The sequence below is a fragment of the Hippopotamus amphibius genome, chromosome 7 (assembly GCF_030028045.1).
Source record: "Hippopotamus amphibius kiboko isolate mHipAmp2 chromosome 7, mHipAmp2.hap2, whole genome shotgun sequence".
Lineage (NCBI taxonomy): Eukaryota > Metazoa > Chordata > Mammalia > Artiodactyla > Hippopotamidae > Hippopotamus > Hippopotamus amphibius.
Window position 1 is genome coordinate 78,183,831 of NC_080192.1, and position 18,313 is coordinate 78,202,143.

An 18,313-nucleotide genomic window follows, 5' to 3' on the forward strand; every position below is an offset into this window, starting at 1 on the left:
TAAGTCCAGTCTGGATTCAACACTTGCCCATCTAATTTAAATCTCATGCCCTCCATATTCATTTGCTGGGGCTGTCATAGCAAAGCGCCACAGACTGGGTGGCTTAAACAACAGGAATTTGTTTTCTCACTGTAGTGGAGGCTGAGAGTCTGACAGCAAGGAGCTGGCAGGATTGATTCCTTCCAAGGCTGATCTCCTTGGCTTGCAGGTGACCATCTTCTGCCTGTGCGGTCCCATGGCCTTCCTTTTGTATCTGTGTCCTGACACCCTCTTCTTATAAAGATGCTCATCGTATAGGATTACCTTCTATTTTTTCAATTTTATTTGTATTTGTTTGTTTATTTGTTTATTTATTTATGTTTTTGGCTGCATTGGGTCTTCGTTGCTGTTCACGGGCTTTCTCTAGTTGCGGTGAGTGGGGGCTCCTCCGTTGCAGTGCGTGGGCTTCTCATTGCAGTGGCTTCACTTGTTGTGGAGTACAGGCTCTAGGCGCCCAGGCTTCAGTAATTGTGGCTCTAGAGTGCAGACTCAGTAGTTGTGGCGCACAGGCTTAGTTGCTCTGTGGCATGGGGGATCTTCCCAGACCAGGGCTCGAACCCATGTCCCCTGCATTGGCAGGCGGATTCTTAACCACTGCGACACCAGGGAAGTCCCAGGGTTACCTTTTAATTACCTCTTCAAACACAGTCACATTCTGAGGTACTGGGAGGTTAGGACGTCAACATATGAATTTGGGGGGTACACAGTAAAGCCCATAACACCTTCCTGTACCCAATGCAGGGGTGAGGAGGTGCACTGGGGAAGCAGGGAAGGTAGCCTACCTCTGGGATATCACCCCTTCCTCTTTATTTTTTTTTTTTGCTTATTATTTTAATTTTAATTTTATTTTGCTTATTTATTTATGGGCCACTCCACGCAGCATGTGGGATTTAGTTTCCCAACCAGGGATCGAACCTGCACCCCTTGCATTGGAAGTGAGGAGTCTGAACCCCTGAACTGCCAGGGAGGTCCCTCCCCTTCCTCTTTAACAGCACCTCACTCCCGTGTCAGGTTTGGCAGTGACAATGGGGGAGGGAGGGGAAACATCTTTTTGCCTAATGACCAGAAGTTGGTGTCCTCTGCTGCTTTTCTTCCCACAATCTCCTGGTCTGGGGCTCTTCCGGGAAGGGTACCCACGTGAACTCCTCAGGGTCTGTGGTGAGCAGCGTTTCTGGGCAGCTCCCTGGGAGCTGGTCTCTTCACCTCAGCAGACGCGCCAGTGCCTCTTAAGTGCCAGAGACCCTTCACCAGACAGCCAGCTCTCTTTGAGTTCATCGAGCACGGGGGTCCCTGCCTGGCTATTTCTAGACTCCTGGAAAACTTGTGTTTCCTTGGCAACCAAATGATGGCGAGGCAGGCTGCTCCAATTCCCTGCTCAGGGTGACACGGGGGCAAACTTGCTTGTCTACTGTGTCCACAGACAGCTAACTAGTTAATAAAATGCAAAGGCAGGTAACCTATGTCTTAGAAAGTCCAAGGGAGGGGTCTGAGCCCAACTGATCAGCTCTTTAGAATGAGAGGAGTTTATTTCTCTCTGGCCTTTGTCTGGGCTTCAAACACCAATTCCCTAGACAACGGGAACAGGCCAACTCCCCTTCCACCAAAACCATCACTGCCTGGGAATCAGTCAGGACCCAACATTGCTTGTTCATCCCCTGAGGACTGAGTCTCTGGAAGTCTAGAGGAGTCAGTTAATAAGGGATCAATGTGTGGACAAGGAGTTGAACATGGGAAAATCTGAACCAGATTTTGAGGCTGACTTACATAACAATCTTTGAATCTCTACCTTCTTTGCCTCCATCCTACCATGACTCATCTGGATATTTTAAGTCACTCATTTCCCAGGGCTCAATAATGGACTTGCATGCACTTGTGAGGCTTCAGAAATCATTTAACATGACAAAGGAGCCTGTGTTCATTATTGTAAAATAGATTCTAGATTCAAAAAAAAAAAAGCAGACAAGCCCTGCCTCTTTTCTTATATAAATGTGAGCCAATGACAGATTTCACAGAGAACTTCAGTGACAGAATCACTGGTAAGAATAGCCCTGGATTTGGTTTCAGAAGACCTTGATGTTGTGTTCCTTCCAACCCCCATCTTTTGTCCTCCACTGTGAGACATGGAGCAGTAACCCAGTGAAAGAAAATATCTGCTATTTCACAGCAATCTACTATTGCTGTGATTATAAATCATTTCATATTTGTTACATATTTGAAAAATCTTTAAAAAGATTTTTCAAGTTCCAGACAAAACTATAATTCAAAAAGATACATGCACCCCTATGTTCATAGCAGCACTATTCATAAAGCCAAGACATGAGGACTTCCCTGGTGGTCCAGTGGTTAAGACTCCACACTTCCACTGCAGGGGGCATGGGTTCAATTCCTTATTGGGGAGCTAAGATTCCACATGCCTCATGGTGTGGCCAAAAAAAAAAAATAGCCAAGACATGGAAGCAACCTAAATGTTCATTGACAGATGAATAGATAAAGATGTGGTATATATATACAATGGAATATTACTCAGCCATAAAAAATGAAATTGTCATTTGCAGCAACATGGATGGACTTACAGATTATCATACTAAGTGAAGTAAGCCAGAAACAGAAAGACAAATACCATATGATATCACTTATACATGGAATCTAAAATCTGACATAAATGAACTTATCTATGAAACAGAAACAGACTCACAGACATAGAGAACAGACTTGTGGTTGCCAAGGTGGGGATTGGGAAGGGTTGGATTGGGAATTTGGGATTAGCAGATGCAAACTATTATATATAGGATGGATAAACAACAAGGTCCTACTGTATAGCATAGGGAATTATATTTAATTTCCTGTGATAAACCATAATACAAAAGAATATGAAGAAGAATGTATATATATATGTATAACTGAATCACTTTGCTGTACAGCAGAAATTAACAGAACCGTGTAAAGCAACTATACTTCAATACAATTTTTTTAATTAAAAATAAAAAACCAAGTTCCACACAAAATTGAAAAATGACTACACATCCTATATCTGACAGTGGTAATGGCAATGATTGAGGCGTTGACAGCAAGTGGGAGACTGTCATTTCCAGAAGGTTCGGAGGCCAAGTCCAGATGGTCTTTGATGGACAACCCCTTCCCAGCAGTCTCCTCCAGAGGGGCACATGGTTAACCACCAACATTACCCCAGTTTGGATAACCAGCATGAATAATCATGACTCATTAGGACAAGACATCCTTGCATTCTTGGTCTTGCATGCACACAGTGATCTTTCTGCTCTGAAAGGAATGAAAACCATGGGAGGGAGAACTTCCTGTTTATTATCTCATAGAATGTGCCCAATAAGTAACCACATAGGTAAATCTAAACATACCTGTAACTAAAATACATTCTATCAATAAAATGCAGTGATGCTCATTTGCAACACAGCACCCCCCACACTGAGACAGGGGTTGTGTGACACTGAACACAGCCAAGAGTCTGGTCACCCCCACATCAGAACTTCTAGTTCCGGACCTTCGATTTCTCCACCAATTTTTCGGGAATGAGCTGGGGAAGGAGGTTAGGGGAGGACACCGTCCTGGTGACAGACGCGCAGGCGTACATCCCACTGAGCTTGTCCTTGCTGTGCACAGCCTGCTGGATGGGACTGGATTTGATCTTGGGCACCACTGTCCTGCTCTTCTTGGCTTGCAGAGCCGTCTTACTGGCCAGCTCTGGCATGAGGGCCAAGGGGCAGGGCAGTTTGGCGGCCATGCAGCCAAGCACCTCCACGTCCACTCTGAGCATCCTGCTCTGCTCCAGGTAGCCATGGATGCGGCCATGGGGAACACCAACCTGCTTGGGAGGCTCTGTTCCTCCTGGCTCTTGGCTCCTTCTGGACACAAAGGGACATGACTTGTAGAAAAGTGACAGATGAAAGAAATTGACAAGGTCAGGCAAGAGTCCTTCAAAAACATTTGAGCTGACAGGGGACACAGTGATGAATAATCCTGTCATCAGGGAGCTACCAGCCTAAGGAGGCAGCTCAGGGAGATACCATGACATGACACTGCAGGTGCAAGATGATGCAAAGGCATTTGGTGGGATATGAATCAAGTTCCCAAAAGACACAAGTGAAGGTGCATTCTTGTGCCCACTCCCCAGCTTTCCCTTTCATATCCTCAGTCACGGGCTTCACTGCTTCTCCCTGAGCTGAGTGACTCCGGTCACAGGGCTTTTGGATGTATGTGACGCCAGTAGTTTGTAGGAACCAGGTCTCCTGGGATTTCCCTGGCAGTCCAGTGATTAAGACTCCACGCTTCTATTGTAGGGGGCATGGGTTCAATCCCTGGTCAGGGAACTAAGGTTCCACATGCTGCGCAGTGCAGCCAACAAAACCAAAATCAAAACTGAAAACAAAAAACAAACAAAAAACCCCATCATGCCTCCTCTTCAGCAGGTTTTTCCCTCTGTCTGCCAGGGAACAGATAACAAACACTGGTAGCACTCCCCAGCAACTGGACACGTCTGAGTTCCCTCCCCTCCACTGCCTCCATCAATGAAGCAAACTAGAGAGATGCTCTGGGGCCATTGAGAGCCTCCCTCGCCTCTGAGATGCTACTTGACACAGCATTTTCCTGTCATCACTTCTCCTCCATCAGGATCTCAACAGACTTCAGGATTTCTGGTCTCTTTATTCCAGGGTGAGCGAGAGATGTGCAGCCTTGTTAGAAACCATGGAGCAGACTCTGGTCTCTTCTGCCAGGAGTGTTCTCACATTCCCTGCAGCTGAGGGGCTGCAGAGCATAAAGCCCCCCCGTCAACATCGGGGGACAGGGCCCTGGGGGTTGGCAGGCGCGATGGCTGTACCTGCAGGCAGAGGTGAATATATGGGCTATGTAACACTTTAACACTCCATCTTTTAGAAGAAGTGCAGTGGAGGGTACTTGGGGCCGTATTTGGCCACTTTGATTCCAGTTCTTGGCAAAATTCAGTTACCACTCATAGCCTTGGGAGTTTACTTAGCTGAAAAAGACCTGTTAATGAAATGGAGTCCTCAACTGTGTTGCCTTGATGTTTCTAGGAGCCCTCTGGGCAAGCACTATGAGAATACCTTAGGGAAGATGATCTCCAGGTGCTGAATTCACAGACGGAGATACTTCTTGCACTTAATGGTCCCTGATGCCCCACCAGTAACGTACCTCTTACCGGCATCTTCAACTTGTCATACACCATTTCTCACTATAAGAATGGTGTATGTCCATTACATGAAACTTGCGAAGTACAAAAACATAAATAGAAGAGTTTCCTGTTTGCCTACCACCCAAAGAAAACTGTTAATATTGTCATGCATTGCTTTGAAATCTTCTCACTATTTTTAATTTTCAAATTAATGTTTGTACTAACTGAAAGCATTCTGTTACCAGAACTAAGGAAGCCACAGACTTGGTTCCCAGAGGAAAACATTTCAACCAGGACACAACTTCATCACCCAGAGACTCCTGCTTGAACTGACTGAGTGAAAAGCAGACAGCCTTTGTGCACTGAAACCCAGTAGGGCTGCTCCAGGCAAAGATTCTCATTTCTAACCCCTGGGATCATTTCCTTTGTTAGCACATCTGCTGGGATGCTTCAAAATGCTAAGGTGACACACCTGGGTGCCGGTTAGCACCCACTTGAGAGTAAGTGTTCGATTCAGACAGCACCTCATGTGGACGATGCCAGCGTCCCGGAACCTTGGTCATGAATGGGACCAGGTAAGACGGGGGGAGGAAGCCTCCCCAGACCGTAACCATCGATGATGACACCACAAAATGGTGTAGCAGCCTTCCTAGCAAGAAGGGAAGTGAAACAAGATTTGAATCAGAACTCAATCATTTTTCAAAGATCAAAAAGGCTGTGCATCAGGACCCTTGGCTTCAGTCACTTGCTAACTGTAACTGGATTAGGTTACTTAAACTCTGGGAATCTCAGTTTCTCATTTGGAAAACTGGAGCTAATAATATCTGTTCTACTGTGTTGCTATGAAGATCTGACAAGAAATGAAGTGAAAATGCCTGCTGTATAGTAACCGCTCATATGCTAGTTTTGTTTTTTTTCCCTAAGGTGTTTTCATATAGCTAAGCTGGGCTAAGGAAAAGACAGCCGTATATGTAGAGAGATTTTAGCTGGCAAAGGAATGCCCCTCCCCCAATCACCACCCCACCCTTGATTGACATGTGGAATGGCTTGGTCAGAAACTCATTCCAGTGATTTCTGTCATTGTTCTCTCTTCAAATCAGAGCTATATTTAAACCTGTGTCTCTGAAAATTTCTCAGACATCAAAACCGTGTTCAATACCCTTAAACCGGCAGGTTATAAAGTACAAAGTCAAAATATTGGGTAGTTTTGAAAACACAATGAAATTGATTTTATTATATCAAGAATGTGTACATGTTGTGGAGAATTTCTAATTCAATCCTATAAATTAAAAAAAAAAATTAGAGGCCAAGTAGGATGGAGGTTAAGCTCATGGGCTGTGGAGCTAGATTGGTGGGTTTAAATCCCAGCTAGGCTACTTACTAGCTATATGACCTTCAGCAAGTTACCGAATATCTCTGTGCCTCAGTTTTCACATCTGTAGAATGGGCTAATAGAACCTTGTAGATTGTTGTGAGGATGAAAGAAATTAGCACACAGGAAGCACTTGTGATGTCTCGAAATCAATAAGCATTAGCTATTGTTATCAAAGGCAAACTTCTGGAAGAAGCGATGATGGATCAGTTTTCACTTGAAAGTTCATGAAATCTTTTCGTTCAGGCTTGAAGGGAGTGAAAGTAGAGACCCTGCACATACGATGTGTCCAAAGCAGTGATTCTCACTCTGGTGTGCATCAGAATCCCCTGGTAGGCTTGGAAAATAGTTTCTGATTTGGTGGGCATGGAATTTGCATTTTGAACAAGTTCCTGGATAGCACTGATGCTGCTGGTTGGGGACCATACTTTGAATGCCTGCAGCCATATACATTTCTTCCCAGTATTCGGTGGCTGCTGCAGTGGACTTTACCAGGAAGGGAATTAAGTCCTGTGGAAATCACACCCCCTGTGGTCAAAGTCTGGCTCCCTGTGCACCACTGCCAAATAAAAATACAGACATATATATACTACCAACTGTAAAATAGTCAGTGGGAAGTTGTTGTATAACAAAGGGAGTCCAACTCGAGGATGCAAGATGCCTTAGAGGACTGGGGCAGGGAGGGTGGGGGGGACTCGAGGAGGGGGAGTCAAGGAAGGGAGGGAATACGGGGATATGTGTATAAAAACAGATGATTGAACCTGGTGTACCCCCCAAAAAATTAAAAAAATAAAAAAATTAAAACAAACAAACAAAAAACAAAACAAATAAAAATACAGAGTCATAGGGCTTCCTAGGTGGCGCAGTGGTTGAGAATCTGCCTGACAATGCAGGGGACATGGGTTCGATCCCTGTTCCAGGAAGATCCCACATGCCACAGAGCAACTAAGCCTGTGCGCCACAACTACTGAGCCTGTGCTTTAGAGCCCGTGAGCCACAACTATTGAGCCCATGTGCTGCAACTACTGAAGCCCACGTGCCTAGAGCCCGTGCTCCTCAACAAGAGTAGCCCCCACTCACCACAGCTAAAAAGAAAGCCCGCACACAGCAAAAAAGACCCAACACAGCCAATAAAATAAACAAATAAATAAATTTATAAAAAAAAATATAGAGACAGAGAATTGGAAGATGAGAAATAGAGAGGCTTTTTATTTTCTTTGCCAGGCAAAGGGAAGACACAAACTGTGCCCCCCTCCCTGGGAAATTGGAGAAGATTTTATATGTGGGGCTTGCATCTGAGGTATATAATGAGGATCAAAATAGTGAAGGTTTTGCATTCTCCTTCCTTTGCATTATTTCAAAACAGTCATAGCTGGCATCAGGCCGCCCAGCAATTGGGGTCCGTTTACTTATGGTTTATCGGCCGGCCGGCAACCTTCTTTCTGAAATGCAAAAGCTACAGTGGGTGATTGTTACAAGGGGCATAGAGAATATAAGCCCTGGGATGTAATAAGGTTAGGGAGTGAGAGGCATAGGATGTAACACACAGAGCTGGGGTGATAGGCGTCGAATGTAATTTACGTAGTGTCAGGGGATGAGGTTAGCTTTGTGAAGTACAAATCCAGTTACAGACACTGCAGATTAGTGACAGTTAATATAAAACAAGGAGTGATGAACTCTTTCAGGCCAGGTTACGTTTCTTCTCCAGCCTGTTCACTCTTCCCTTTATTCTCCTGGTTACCAGGAGAGGAAAAAAAACTCATTCCTATTGTTGTTGCAGGGCCCCCAAAGAAAGATCCAAAAGTGAAGCACAGGGAAGTGCTCGGGGCCAGGCCACCCTGCAGCCCTTCTAGACCACCTCTGGAAAGAACTGGTCTCTTCTGGAAAGAACGTGTCTCTTGCCAGGACATGGAAGCAACCTAAATGTCCATTGACAGAGAAATGGATAAAGAAGGTGTGGTACATTTATATGATGGAATATTATTCACCCATGAAAAGGAATGAAATTGAGTCATTTGTAGAGATGTTGATGAACCTAGAGACTGTCGTACAGAGTGAAGTAAGTCAGAAAGAGAAAAACAAATATCGTATATTAATGCATGTATGTGGAACCTAGAAAAATGGTATAGATGATTTTACTTGCGAAGCAGAAACAGAGACACAGAGGTAGAGAACAAACCTATACCAAGTGGGGGAGGAGGGGTGGTGGGATGAATTGGGAGATTGGGATTGACATGTATACACTATTGACACTATGTTTAAAATAAATAACTAATGAGAACCTACTGTATAGCACAGGGAGCTCTACTCAATGCTCTGTGGTGACCTACATGGGTAGGAAATCCAAAAAAGAGGGGATATATGTATAAGTATAGCTGATTTACTTTGCCACACGGTAGAAACTAACACAACATTGTAAAGCAACTATACTCCAATAAAACTTAATTAAAAGAAAAGAACTGGTCTCATTATGATCCTGAAAAAACTTCTCTGAGGCTGAACATTCAACTTCAGTTTTCCCCATACTTGTCCTAGGGAAGAAAAGAATCACCAGGTGTTACTATTTCATCTCCTGTCTCATAAATGAGCTGCCTGCGGCCATCAGCTGCTGAGGATTTACTTTCTGGCTCAGGGGCCCACAGGCCAGGTGTGCAAATTTGGGGAGAGGAACCACGGTAGCACAAACCCTGTATACCAGCGCTTCTCCACGTTAACCATGCACCATAAACACCTGGGGACGTTGTTAAAATTCAGATCACTGAGCCCCACCCCAGAAATTTTGATTCAGCAGGTCTGGAGCAGGGCCCAAGAATTTGCATGTCTAACAAGTTCCCAAGTGATGCTGCTGCTGTTGGTCCAGGGACTACTTTGAGAACCACCACTCCCGGGTAAGAAAAGCACATGCAGGAGCACTTGGGCTGGGGGGGATAAACCCCTTCCTTCACTGTCCTGCCGAGGGCCAGCCGTGTGCAACACAACGACCTTAGATGTGCATGGCCTTTCACGGCTTCCAGAGCACTTAAATTATCATGCAATTTTCACTATGAAGCAGCTGGAATCCAGAAAGTAGCAGAGGTCTCCCCAGCCTCCTTTCTATCATGCTGCACGTTCAGGTGTGAATAAGCAGCTGCTCAATCATGAGTGGACGCAATTAACACACAAAAAATCACAGCACCTTTTTTGGGTTTTATTTTGTGTAACAGTAACATATTTTCCTTTATACTTTGTTCCTCAGTTGCTGATCGACCTGAGAGAAGGCCAGGATTCCAGAAGCAGGTTCCCCTTCCCTGTGCTGTGAGTCTTTCCAAGCTGCAGGATGAGGGCAGAAAATCGTGTTTTACTAGAGATGGAGAGCAGCTCTGAGATAGTGGCTCTTAATCCTGGGTCCTCATGAACTGCACCTGAGAAGTTTGAAAAATCCTGCCAGGCTCCATCACCCCTCAAAACCAATGAGATCAGAATCCCTTGGGGTGGATTCCAGACCTGGTATAGTTTCAACCTTTCCCGGTGATTCTAACGGGTAATCAGTGTTGAAAACTACTCACCCTGCTACTCGAGGTGTGGTCTGGAGGCGAGCAGCATTGCTTCATCTGGGAGCTGGTTAGAAATGCAGAATTTTTAGCTAAGTCCCAGACAGGCCAAATCAGAATCTGCATTGTAAAAAATATTTTTTGTTGAAGTATAGCTGATTTATGATGATACGTTAGTTTCTGGTGTAGTGCAAAGTGATTCAGCTACATATAGAGGGAGGGGTGCTATCCCCTGAGGGGGGGTGCTGTCCCTCATGGTGGGTGCTCGGGTGCCCTGTGAGCACCCTGTGCACCCCATGGGGTAAACAGTTGTGAATATGCATTGTGTACCCAAAGTAACTTTCTGGACACATATTATGTCCACAATTCTGCATATGTATTGTGTACCCAGAATTCCTTTTTGGAAACACTGTGTACACTGTCGTGTATATGCACCGAATACCCCAAGTTCCTTTCTTGACTGGTACTACCTACATAGTTGTGTATACATATTGTGTACACATCATTCCTTTGTTTACACACATCATATACACAGTTGTGTACACGAGGGGTGCTTTCCCCAGAAAGGGGTACGGCCAGAGTGGGTGCGGTCCCCTGTGGTTGGTGCTTGGCAGCTGGCTGGGGGCCCCAAGCTGTCCCCCACAGGGGTGCTCGGTAGCCCCTTTTTCATATTATTTTCCTTTATACTTTATTACACGATACTGAATATAATTCCCAGTGCTGTATAGTAAAACCTTGTTGTTGATTTATTTTATTTATAGTAGTGTGTGTATGTTAATCCCAAACTCCTAGTTTATTCCACCCACCCCCCTTTTCTTGTTAACCATAAGTTTGTTTTCTATGTCTGTGAATCTGTTTTTGTTTTGTAAATAAGTTCATTTGTATCATATTTTAGATTCCACATATAAGTAATATCATATGATATTTCTCTTTGTCTGACTTACTTCACCCAGTATGACCATCTCTAGGTCCATCCATGTTGCTGCAAATGGCATTATTTTGTTCTCTTTTTTGGGCTGAGTAGCACTCCGATGTATACATATATCACATCTTATTTACCCAGAATCTACATTTTAACAAGATCCCCAGGTGATTTGCAAGCACAGAAAAAGCTTGGCCTTAGAAGACAAAGACGTTGAGGGAGAAGGACAATTTACCTTTGACGAGAAAAAGATGGTTGAATTCAGAGGCAGGCCTGGCATTGGGCCTGAGCCCCACGCCTTGCTCTCTCTCCCGTCTAGTCCCCCAGGCCCTCCCACCTCCGTTTTCTTCCAAAACAGCCCCATCAAGAAGTTGAAGGTGGGCTGAAGAATACAAGGATGATTTGACTCAGTAACAAGAAACCTCTGGAGGGTTTTATCTAGGGAGCTGTGTGATGAGAAATCTGGAGACCATCTTTTTATTCTAAATGTTAATGCAATCCCAATAGAAATCAAGATTTAAACGAATCAGATTTCAGTTTTTGAAAACAGGGGAAGTAATAGTAGTATATCTTCACAAATCCAGTATTTTGGTACTTAAAAAATATCATAGTATAAGTTCCTAAACTGATCTTTAATCTCTGTTAATCCATTAATCCAGTCTTTGAAATATGGTTCTGCAAATTGCTCATAGCATTTCATCCTGCCTGGGATTTAATTTATTCTTTGCGTTTATTGCATTAATTTGTAAGAGCGTTTACTCATCTGATTAGATGAAATGTTTCTAAAACCCAAATTTGACTCATATGCTTTCCTTGCTAACCCACCCCTAGCAGCAGCTCCTGAATGCCTGGCATAAGGGGCATTTCATTTTCTACCCTAGCTCCTCTGCCTCAAGCATTCCTGAACCCCCCTCATACTCAAAGCACCCACTGCAGAGCAGCTGATGCCCTTCTGCTGTAGGGCCCTTGCTTCCTGGGCCCTCTTCTCTTGCAATGTCAGTGTCTGCCTTGTCAAGTCAACACCTCTCACCTCTCAATCTCTTCCTCGTAGCATCTCCCCTCTGAAGTTTGTCCTGTCTCCTGCCCCTACTGACCCAACAGGACTGACATCTCCTTCTTTTAAGTCCCCTATAGATTTCTATGACAACCCATATATGAAGGTACCAAAATGGCCCAAATTATTCCCTTTCCTGTAGGTAGTATCTCCTTCTCCCTCCCACCTTCCAATCCCTGCCAGTGATACTGGTCAGGTCCTGTAACTTGCTTTAGCCAATGCAAAATTGGCAAATGTGGCACAGAAGAAGACTGTCATGTGCATGAGCACTGAGCTTAGTCTCTTTTGCTTTCCAGAACCCTGTGACTCTCATGTGTCCAGGTTAGTGTGCTGGGCAATAAGTGACATATGGCCTAACCAGCCACTCCCATCACTTTGGTTGAGCCTGTCAATCATCAGACATCTCCTACATGATGGGAAACATCTCACTCATGTTGCATATGAGATGGTCCAGCCACCAGCCAACATTCCAACTGACCATAGGACACATGAGAGAGCTCAGCAGAGGTGAGTAAAACTGGCTCAGTCTAGAACTATCCAGCTGAGCTGCAGAATCATGAGTTGACTAAATTGGAGGGGGTGTTTTTTACACAGCAAGTGCTAACTGATATAACATATGTAACACTTCATTAAACAGATTCATTCACATGGCTGCCTATTCAATAGTGAGCACCTTAAAAGTAGGGATTCTGTTTTATTCATCTTTGGACTTTTAGGGCCACTGGGTACAGAACATGGTAGAAACTTGAAAAAGGTTGAGCTCAATAAATGTTTATTATGTTCCTAAGTGAGTGAATATTGAAATGTTCTAGTCAATTAGCTATTGATTAGATGATTTGTTATACAAAGATGAAAGCACGTAATGCTTCTTTTTTTATCCTAAATTTCCAGATTTTGTTTTCTACAAAAGATCAAATAATTTATGGGGAAATGGCCCCCAGTGAGTTTGGTTATGTCTGGCTATTCTGTTTGGCCACCCTTGCCCAGTATCATTGGATGTCCCAAGGTCATTGTCCAGGGACATCACAGAAAAATCTGCTATAGTCTTTGGAGCATTGGCTCAGGAAGGACAGTCCTCCTTCCTTCAAACCTCTGGATTCATCCTTAGTATCAGCTCCCCTAAGTTTACAAACACTTGGACTGCTGCCATTGACCTTGGCTCAGACCCCACCATCCCACAGAGTACTACTGCAGTCCATTGCCCCTCTGCCCTGTGTACCATGGACCACAGAGTAGACTTGGGGCAACAAGTTTCAACACGTGACTCAAGGCTCTGCCTTCAGCAGACCCGTGGCTTCTCGATAGAGCTGGTCAGGATAGAGAGATGGAACATCCCAGTTCTGGATTCCTGAACTTCACTTAAGGAGGTGAAGTCAGAGGTGACAAAAGTTTGTTTTGAAAATGAGCAAATTATATCAATCTCCTAGACTAGCTTTTTTTTTTTTTGAGAAGCACAGAAATTAGTTTGAAGAATATTGAGAAAAGTTTCAAATTTTGATGTAAAATTTCAAATTTTCAAGTTGTTTTCTTCCTTCACAAAGGTAGCTAAATATCTGTCCTTATTGAATATGTACAAATGTTAGAACAAACAGAGATATTAAAGTTATTTTCCTGGTAGAATGGATTGCAGAGCAAAACAAAGAACATGGTTTATTCTAAGTGCTTACAGTAAGTATGAAATGTTGATTTAAAAGCCTCATCTGAGATGGCTGACACAGGGGGAAACAGCTAGGTTACATTCATGTCCATCTCAAAGAGTGAATGCATGTGGCATTTCAAACACCTTAATAGTTAACTGTCTCTTCCTCAATTCTGTGGTTCCTACCCTCACCCACCAGAGATCTCTGTCTTCCCTGGCACAAATACTTACACTGGCAGCAACATATTTCACCTCTTCAATGAGCTTCCATCCTCACCTCCTTAATCTGCAGCCCACCCTTCTAATCAATGACACAGGGATTAGGTACCAGGTGACAAAGTCAAGTGTCTTCCACCTGATTCAGGCTTTGGCTGGGCCAGGTGTCAAATGCAATCACCCTGACAGGTCTCTCTAACATGGGTTTGGGTTCCAGCCTGTGATATGCAGGACCCTGTGTTGTGCAGGACTCTGAGCCAAGTGCATGCTGGGAAATCTGACCTAGGAAGATAGCTATGGGAGTTTTAAAGGGTTTGTCAAGACCCTTGTCTTTTGGTTTAAGTATATTTTATATAAATATATAAAGGTGCCCTGCAAAGAAGATATTGTTATCTCATTTTGCCTAACTTAGAATTATTTACACACTTCAACATAGACAAAAAGATTAATCTGGGTCAAAGGCCAGATTAACCTAGGTCAAAGTGATTCAGAAACAAATGTAGCTGGGTCTATACTGCTCTCCCCACCACACCGCACTCCCTCAGTACCACAGAAAAATATATACAATTTGAAATCATATCTACAAATGGTTTTTAATTTTATGGGGCAATGCCTATGTTTCGATAATAAATATAAAAGTAAGATACAAAAGTATATGTAAGTATAAATGTCCATCAATAGATGAATGGATAAAAAAGATGTGGTATATATATACAATGGACTATTACTCAGCTGTAAAAAATAATGAAACTGGGACATTTGTAGAGACATGGGTGGACCTAGAGACTGTTATACAGAGTGAAGTGAGTCAGAAAGAGAAAAACAAATGTATATTAACACATATATGTGGAATATAGAAAAATGGTACAAATCAACTGGTTTGCAAGGCAGAAATAGAGACACAGATGTAGAGAACAAACATGGACACCAAGTGGGGAAAACGGGGAGGGTTGGGGGGGAACGAACTGGGAGATTGGGATACCAAATAGTACACTCTAAATATATGTAGTTTATTGTCTGTTAACTGTATCTCAATAAAAGTTCTTAAAAAAGTATAATTTCATTCATGTACAAACGTATCTTTGAAAAATGATTGCAGTAGAATATGCCAAATGATGATTAGCACTTGAATGATTTCTCTCTGTGATTTCCAAATTTTCTGTAAATAAACATTAATTACTTTTGTAATAAAAAGAAAGACCCATGTCTTTGACTTACAGAGACTTTCTCTCTAGTTTTAACACATATCTCCCACTTCTAGACTGTACAAATCCTATAAATCCTACTCAAAAGGGGAGCCTTTCCATCCTCCACATCATACACCAATAACACAACAAATGAATGTGTTTAATGAAAACTGTGTTGTCCAATCCAGTAGCTACTAGCTATGTGTAGTCATTTAAAATTTCAATTAAATAAAATTAAACATTCAGTTATTTGGGCACATAAGCTATCATTCAACTACTCAACAGCCATCAGTGACTACAGCTACTGTATAGGACATCACAGATATCAAACATTTCCATCATAATAGAAAGTTCTATGGTGCTTTAGATATATCAATAAAATAAGGATTTAATATGGGGAATTGGTTACAAAGGTATTGGAAGGGATGAGGGGACCAAAGGGGCAAAGTGGTATTACCCAGTGATCAGAAGCTGCTACCACTCCAGGGCTAGAGCCCATTAGCTCACATTGATAGAGGCACCACCAGAAGCAGAGGGTCTTCTCTATACCCAGCTGCAAGGATGTTTGGGAAATGTGAAATTGTAGTTTCCAGTCTTCCAGCCCCAGGGGTAAAGGTAAGATCATGAAAGGGTAAGTGGAGAGTCTGAGTATGAACATAATATCTATCACATTAGTGTTATGTAATTTTATTACAGTATCTTTGCCTATGAATTTATTTTTGTTTGTCCTGCTCAGCACTCACTGTGCTTCCAAAATCTGAGGATTCTTAACTTTATTTATTTATTACTTTTTATTGGAGTATAGTTGCTTTACAGTGTTGTGTTAGTTTCTACAGTACAGAAAAGTGAATCAGCTATACATGTACTGATTCTTAACTTTAATTTAGAAAAATGGTCAGTCTTATCTCTTGAACATTTAGTCAAAGAATAAATTCAACCAGAGAAGTGAAGAAATGCAGAAAACTGTCAAGCAAGACAATATAATAATACTTTAGCCATTAAACAAAGTCAAGGACCTTTAGTTCTTCCTCAAAGACTATAGATAGTATTCCTGAGCTGTTTTGTAGATACTGAAACCCTCACCAGGTGGGAGAAGTTAACTGCATGCTGCCCACAAGCATGTAGAACCCAGACTAGCTGGAACCAGAAAGTTGTTGAGGCTCACCACCAACCAGAGGAATGTCCACGAGCTGACCACGCCCGGCTCCTTGAACAGTGTAAGACTCCTCACTACCCCCTCCAGCTGGGGACACAGAGTTTTGAAGGCATTAGCCAGCTGTGCTCCCCTTTGCCTAGCAAAGCAATAAAGCTATTCTTTTCTGCTTCACCCAAAACTCTGTCTCCACCTTTTATTCGGCACCAGTGAACAGAGGCCGAGTTTCGGCAACACCTGGTGCACAAATTTTTTGTCAGAAGTGTTGTGGTTTGTACCTGTGACATCCTACAAAAGTAAAGAACTGTGATGCTTTGATGAATCTCAGATACATTTTCCACCATGCTATTTGAAAAATAGCTAATAGCTTCTTGGTTCCTACTTCAACCATTCTCACCTAAATGCTGGCCTCAAGATAAGAGCTAAGTTCTCACCTGGGACTGGATGGCAGGCCTTTCCTGAGGACCTCACTTCCCACTGAACACCCAGACTCTTAGGTGCACCAGACTCTTCACTGTTGCCTACTCTTTCTCTCTTTCTTTCTCTCTTTCTTCCTTCCTTCCTTCCTTCCCTTCCTTCCTGTCTGTCTTTCTTTTTCTTTCTTTCTTTCTTTCTTTCTTCCTTTCTTTCTTTCTTTCTTTCTTTCTTTCTTTCTTTCTTTCTTTCTTTCTTTCTTTCTTTCTTTCTTTCTTTCTTTCTTTCTTTCTTTCTTTTTCTTTCTTTTTCTTTCATCATACCACATGGTGTGTGGGATCTTAGTTCCCCACCAGGGATTGAACCCACACCCCTGCAATGGAAGTGTGGAGACCTAACCACTGGATCTCCAGGGAAGTCCCTCCTTGTTTCCTTTTAACTCCTTTTACTTGGCAGCTTATGGTCCCGTCTCCTGCCAGGAATAAGTCCCTGAATTCAGTAATCAGGCCACTTAGGACTGTTCACAGTCCTAGCTTTTCCGCAGGTACTTGGCCTCATTGTTAAGGAGCTAATATTGGGTCAAATATTGGGTCTGCCAAGCTCAGCCTAAGACTAGCCTTCTCTTAGCCAATATAACATTGATGTTCTTAAGGTTTGGTTGAGAACTGCACACAGATTTATTTTAAATAGTAGGGAAGAAAAAGTATGACAAATTGACATGGGTGGCGGGTGGAGAAGGAATAAGTTAGAAGTTTTCAATTAACCTATACACATGACTATAAAATAGATAACCAACAAGGACCTACTGCATAGCACAGGGAACTCTACTCAATATTTTGTAATAACCTATAAGTGCAACGAATCTGAAAAAAGATGGATATATATGTATGTATAACTAAATCACTTTGCTATACACCTGAGACTAACACAACATTGTAAATCAACTATACTTCAATAAAAATTTTTTAATCAAATATTTAACAAAAAATTGACGTGTCTTATTCAGTCTGATTCTCTTCCCTTCACCATTCCCTGAAGTCTTTCTGGGAGAAAAATGAAAATTTAAATCACATAGAAATTGTTCTTAGGTCTGAAAACAAAGAGAAGTCAATATCCCCCCTGATTAAATAACTTGTTTTTTTCCTTAGAGAATTTGTGAACCTTGAAACTAATGGGATTTCCCATTGTTTTCTAGGAAGCCCAGAGTCAAGTTGTCAACAATGGCCTTTGGCAACTAGGTAAGACACAGCAGTGTGTGTTTTCAATAGTAACACAACTCTTGGCTTCTTTGTATTTTTCTGCCTCTCATATTCCCTTAGTCTGCAATTTCTCATTTACTTATTTTCCATTGTATCATGTTGAGTATATCTTTGAAATCTATCTTTTGAGGATAAGGTGAGAGGAAGAAAATCCTCAAAATAATAATTATAGCAGCTAAAACTTAAATTGTTCGGTGCCAGACAGTCCTAAGCATTTATTCAATCCTCAACCGTGCCCTTATGAGGTCACTGTTACTGTTATTGTTGTACTATTATTATTGTACTCATTTTATGGATGAGAGATGCTAAGTAGCTCGCCTGAGGTTACACTGTCAGTGACCATTCGAACTGAAATGTGTCCCGA